Source organism: Bidens hawaiensis, unplaced genomic scaffold, assembly GCF_021521415.1.
Source record: "Bidens hawaiensis isolate Kalapana, Puna unplaced genomic scaffold, B.hawaiensis_p1.1 tig00046066_1, whole genome shotgun sequence".
In the NCBI taxonomy this organism is placed as follows: domain Eukaryota; kingdom Viridiplantae; phylum Streptophyta; class Magnoliopsida; order Asterales; family Asteraceae; genus Bidens; species Bidens hawaiensis.
Window position 1 is genome coordinate 88,963 of NW_027498196.1, and position 6,373 is coordinate 95,335.

Sequence of the window (6,373 nt, forward strand, 5' to 3'; positions counted from 1 at the left end):
ATTCTCAAATGTTGTTTGTTTACTCACCAGTCACCGCTTTATGCTAGGTGTAGAATACAAACAAACAAACAAACAAACGTAGACAGTAAAATCTCACTCATAGCAAAACTGTTTGTAGGGTCTGGGATGAGGGTGGACATTTACTCTAATCAAAAGACCGAGAGACTGAAAGCCTTTTGTTTTTTACATGTAAAGTATAGTATTCCAGATAGATGAAGAATAAAAGTGAGAAATCTGATGAATGCATCATATGCAACTTTAATATGACAATGCCATTAATTGACAAGCTAGTGCTCACAATGTGATATGTTTCAGGTAAACAAATGCGTTTAACTGTCCATGCTTTCTGATGCATACTTCATAGAGATGAAAAGTTTTGTCTCTGCAAAGGCGAGATGCAAGTGTTTAAACTTATTTTCGTATCAAGTCTCGGGATGAAACATTGCATGGCTTATAACATCTAAAACTACCATAAAGATGACATTTAGTGGAATCAAAGAGCTATTTTCCTCTGTAACAAGTCGGTTCTCATCTTCCAAATCTTCAACCAGTCCATATGCATCGTCCGGTTTACCACCGCTTGGTGGTTCCGTTCACGGTTATGGTTTTCCCAATTCTAGACAGAAGAATTATTTAAGACTTTCATCATCCCTTCAAGATTTCTCTGCATATCGGCGACTTGATCCAGAAGATGGCAATTTTACCCCTGGATTTGACAAGAATTTACCAAATTCAAACCAGCATCAGTTTTTTAATGGCGGGGCAAGTTTTTCTAAGGAAAAATCATCATCACTATCATCATCATCATCATCATCATCGTCTTCACAAACAAGTGTAAGAAGAAAATGGGTGCGTGTAATCATGGTTCTCCTCTGTTTTCTTTTTCTAGCCTTTTTTATTTACGGGTTGATGTTTTTATATTTTAATTGGGCTCATGGATCGGCTCGTTTTTACGTGGTGCTCGATTGTGGTAGCACTGGAACACGTGTTTACGTCTACCAAGCATCCATAAACCGCCAGAAAACTGACTCACTTCCGATTTTATTGAAATCGATACCTGAAGATCTTCAAACTAAACCGAGTTTACAAACAGGACGGGCTTATAATCGTATGGAAACTGAACCCGGGTTCGACAAACTGGTCCATAACGCGTCTGGATTGAAACAAGCGATAAAACCGCTTCTCCCCTAAACACGCTCATAAGACGACGTCAGTTTTTCTTTACGCGACAGGTGGCGTTCGTCGGCTACCGAGTGCTGACTCAGATTGGCTTTTGAAATATGCATGGTCTATAATCAAGCATTCGTCTTTTTTATGTCGGAAAGAGTGGATTAAAATAATTAGCGGAATGGAAGAAGCGTATTACGGGTGGATTGCTTTGAATTACCATCATCGTGTGCTCGGATCAATACCGAAAAAGGAATCTTTCGGTGCACTCGATTTAGGCGGTTCATCATTACAAGTCACATTCGAGAGCCAAGATCAGGTTAACAATGAAACTAGATTAAACTTATGAATTGGTCCACTTAACCACCGCTTAAGCGCTTATTCTCTTGCGGGTTACGGTTTAAATGACGCGTTTGATAAATCAGTGGTTCATCTATTAAAAAAAAACCTGCAACCACAAAATCTACTTAAAGGTAGAGCAGTAATTCGACACCCGTGTCTGCAAAACGGGTATAAAGAAAAATACATATGTTCGCAATGTCAAACCGTTATTCAACCGAACCGAAGGAAAATATTGGGTAAGGTAGGAAAATCGGGAATCCCTGTTCAGTTAATTGGTGCACCAAAATGGGACGAATGCAGTGCATTAACGAAAATCACGGTCAACTTATCGGAATGGTCAGCTCAAAGTCAAGGACTGGATTGCGACTTACGCCCGTGTGCGCTTCAAAACAATTTCCCGCGTCCACAAGGGCAGTTTTACGCGATGTCGGGTTTTTATGTCGTTTATAAGTTTTTCAACTTGAGTTCCGATGCAGCTCTTGACGATGTTCTTGAAAAAGGTCGTGAGTTCTGTGAAAAAATGTGGGATTCTGCTAAAAAGAGTGTGCCACCTCAGCCTTTTATTGAACAATATTGTTTCCGAGCACCTTATATCGTTTTGTTATTAAGAGAAGGGTTGCATATAACTGACCGACGGGTGACTATTGGCTCAGGTGGTATCACGTGGACAACGGGTGTTGCGTTGTTGGAAGCGGGGAAAGCGATATCGACACGAGTGGGTTTGCATAATTATAGATTGTTACGAATGAAGATGAACCCGGTCATTTTTTCTGTTATTTTGGTTGTGTCTTTGTTTCTTGTTGTTTGTGCGTTATCTTCTGCGGGTAATTGTGGGCCCCGATTCTTTCGTAGGCTGTATCTACCATTTTTCAGACACAACAACGCGTCGGGGAATTCTGTTCTTAATATTTCAAGCCCGTTTAATTTTCGGCGGTGGAGTCCTATTATTTCAGGTAAAAAATTTATAAGTTAATACCATAAACAACCACTGTACTTTCTTATTTATGTAAAAGAGCCCCACAACCTAATGTTGGTATATTAAAGTTCCTAAATTTGTCTAAAATGCATATACTTTTCGTTTTTTTCTTTTTTTTTTTAGAAAATGACTTTATATATATATATATATATAGGGGAAGGTTAACGTACAAATGAAATTAATGTGCTAAACGTGAGAATCAAGTAGAGTAATTATCATAGAGTAATTACATAATTACTCTACTTGTATATATAATTACTCTACTTGATTCTCATGTTTAGCACGTTAATTTCATTTGTATTTGATCTAACCCCTATATATGTATGTATATATATATAGAGAGAGAGAGAGAGTTTTGATTCCATATATATGGGGACCCAATCTTTAGAACCAGTTCTATATTGAGAATGCGAGAACCGCATAGGCCACTTGCACATTGTGCATTAATGATTTATCGAGATAGTGGGGTAGGCGGTTATGTAACCACCTTCTGTATAAGCAAAATGTACAAGTGCGTTATACAGTGCTCGTAGATCTCAACGTATTATTGATTTTGAAACGAACACCCTCTTACATATATTGCAAGGGTGTTGTTTGTCATTTTATTTGAGAATAATGACTTCTTTAACTCATTTGGTTTATTAAGACGGTATATATTGGTTTAATATGATATTAGCCCTTTATTTTAATATAGAATAAATTACATTATTTTGTTCTTTACGTTCACCCTAAATTGAGAAGGTGTAACACCGCATTACATCCTTACTTAGTCTACTCATGTGCCTTGTGCAGTACCTTTTTAGTTTTTACTTTGAAAAGTCATATTAAATAAAAAGTAAAATGACAAAGCCACCCTCATGTTTCTTGCACATGACTGGACTTAACAAAAAGGAGGTAAGTGTCACAACTTTTTAAAAACAAAATGGCCTACCTTAGTTAAATGACGCAAGCTGCATTTGGGGTAAACTTGAAGGATGAAAATGTCAATGTACTCTTCAAGATAAATTTTGCATATTAACTAATTATTTAACTTGTGAATTGTATCAGGAGAAGGAAGGGTTAAGATGCCTTTGAGCCCAGTGGCTAGCGCTCAAAACCGGGCATTCGGTCCTGATATCCAGCTGGCAGAATCATCACTATACCCGTCATCCAGCAGTGTTGCACATAGTTTTCCTCAAGTAGTTTGGGCCAGGCCCAATTCCACGGTACTAGTAACATGGGTGCTTTTTACTCGGGCCCACACCGAGGTCAAATGCGCCTTCAAAGCAGACGATCACAGTCTCGAGAAGACCTTAACTGCTCAATTGCTGATGCACATTTGGTCAAGGTTTGACTTTTTTTCTCAAGTATACCAACATATTGCTCAAAATAAACTCTCGTTGGGACTTTACAAAATTTGGTTTTTTGAACCCGAAGCGAGTCAACTGAAAGTTGTGATGGTGCATTGTAAATACCTTAACATGTTGATCTTGGCGGATTTGGCCAACTGGTTGTTGAAGATGAGGCCTATTCTGTACAACCAATTTACCTTGGTTATTTAGGAGAGATTAGTGTTCGGATCATGTTCGACTAGTTTTTGTACGATATCTAATAGATTACTTTTTCGGTTATTTTAAGCGATATTGTCCCGAGGCTGCCCTAGCCTTTTTTATATTTAGGATCGATTTACATGAACGATTGCATATTATTAAACTAGCAACACATCGAATGAATTTCCTAACCGAATTGCAAAATTATGATTGGTTGCATGGATCATCCATAACTTAAAAGGAATTCTGTAAATTTATTGGTTATTTAAAGAATAGATAAATAGAAAAATAGAATTAGAATCCATAATTCACACTTATGAAAACACAGTTGTCAATACATATCTAATTTATAGTAAGCACTACGGTATTCTGTGTTGACCAGATATGGCGGACATAATTATTGTATCACAGCTAAATTACTATGTAGATTGGATTGTAAACGACTCTTTAGAAATAAACCCTGGATATACATGATATCTCATACGATGCATCTCTTTTCTCTACATGATCGAATTCAGACAGTGGCGTCGACATAGAACAACGCTCCTTAGACTGATTGTTGTGGGGCTTCAACAGGGGCTATAAAAGTGATGTGACGTGGTAACTGAGCTTTAACATTGAGCCGTCGCTTTAACGTCCGGGGCTCCGGGCCGTGAAGGGTGACATGCTAGCGGTAACACCCCTTTAACAAGGAAATAGTGGGGCCCAAATACTTTAACAAGGAAATGGTAGGGCTTTAACGAGACTTTAAACCACAATGCGGTGTAGGGAGGGGGGGGGGGGGGGGTTAAAACCACACTTACTACGTGACAGTGACATGACGCTTTAACTTGAGGTTTATATTCTCACCACAACTACCGAACTTATTATAATGAATTCATGCAACTCCTTAAATCTTGTGTTCTCATAGAAAATAGGAGTTTAACATTAATCAGGGTCATCTTGATTTTTTAAAGATCTAACACACATAATAAAACTAGGGTCATTTTTATAAGAAAAATTGTTGTTGATCATGTGCTTTTATGTCATCTATATGTATGTGCAATTATAGATCACAGACTCTGTTGACAAACAATTTCATAACCAAAATTACATAAGTATATGAAGAAACACTAAGTGATCTAGAACGGTAAAGTTAGTATCTCGTTCGGAAAAGGGAATAACGTCAAATCTGTCAAGATTTACATTAGCAACTCATTGGAGGAAGGGTACTAGAATCCATAACAAAAGGAACTCCGCAATGCGAAAGAGCCCCCACCCGCGGATAACACCCCTGCGGGAAAGAGATTCTACACCCGGATATCCACCCGCAATCACAATACTTCTCGCGAATAAGGATGCAAGCCTAGTGCGTAGAAAACACTTAGCATCTTATAAGCTAAGAGAGCCCAGCGAGAACCGTGTCATAGTAAAGCACGAGAGAGCACGTGACAAGGAAAGGAAAGACCAATAAGAGGTCGTGACCTCCGTACTGTCCATGAATGCATGATGGACCAATGAGAAAAGGTCAGTGCTATACTTGCTCATGACAGGGAACCCCACGCGCCAGATTGTTCAACCAATCAGGAAACCTTATCATGCACAACCATGAGAATGGAAGGTTCCATTTAGTGGGAAAGCCAGCCTAATCTTTCTCCTTCCTTTAGGCAATAAATACTAGATGATAACCAACGGTAAAAGGATCCTCACTCTCTTATTTCCGATAAGAATACTGATCACTTACCATATTGATTCTCACGCCGGAGGGTGGTTACGATAAGACCCTCCATTCTCCTTATCGTAACTAGCTCACGGCGTTCAGTTTTGCAGGTTCTGGTTCCCGAAGCTCTCGGTTGTCGTTGATAAGACTTCTCTGGAGAAACAGAAAGCTAACCCCAACAGGGGTCATCTTGGTGGTAATCCATCTTGATTCGAAATATTAGGTTAAGCCTACCAATGGTTAACTTAGTGTTTCTTCATTGGCGCCATCCGTACTGGCTAGAACTGAAAAAAAAAAGTTCAAAAAAATAAAATTCATGAGCTCCGGCAGACCTCCACCGACGAGGTTTATATTCTCTCCATAACTACCGAACTTATTATAATGAATTCATGCAACTCCTTAAATCTTGTGTTCTCATAGGAAATAGGAGTTTAACATTAATCAGGGTCATCTAGATTTTTTAAAGATCTAACACACATAATAAAACTAGGGTCACTTTTATAAGAAAAATTGTTGTTGATCATGTGCTTTTATGTCATCTATATGTATGTGCAATTATAGATCACAAACTCTGTTGACAAACAATTTCATAACCAAAATTACATAATATATGAAGAAACACTAAGTGACCTAGAACGGTAAAGTTAGTATTTCGTTCGG

The 6,373-nt window shown here is 38.4% G+C and overlaps 1 pseudogene across 1 annotated transcript; it reads left to right on the forward strand.

Annotated features, from left to right (window-relative positions):
• Positions 1 to 390: 390 nt before the first annotated feature.
• LOC143596099 (putative apyrase 7) lies at positions 391 to 4,196 on the forward strand (annotated as a pseudogene). The gene is made up of 2 exons (XR_013146647.1): positions 391 to 2,462; positions 3,533 to 4,196. The product of XR_013146647.1 is annotated as a putative apyrase 7 (transcript).
• The last annotated feature ends 2,177 nt before the right edge of the window (positions 4,197 to 6,373 follow it).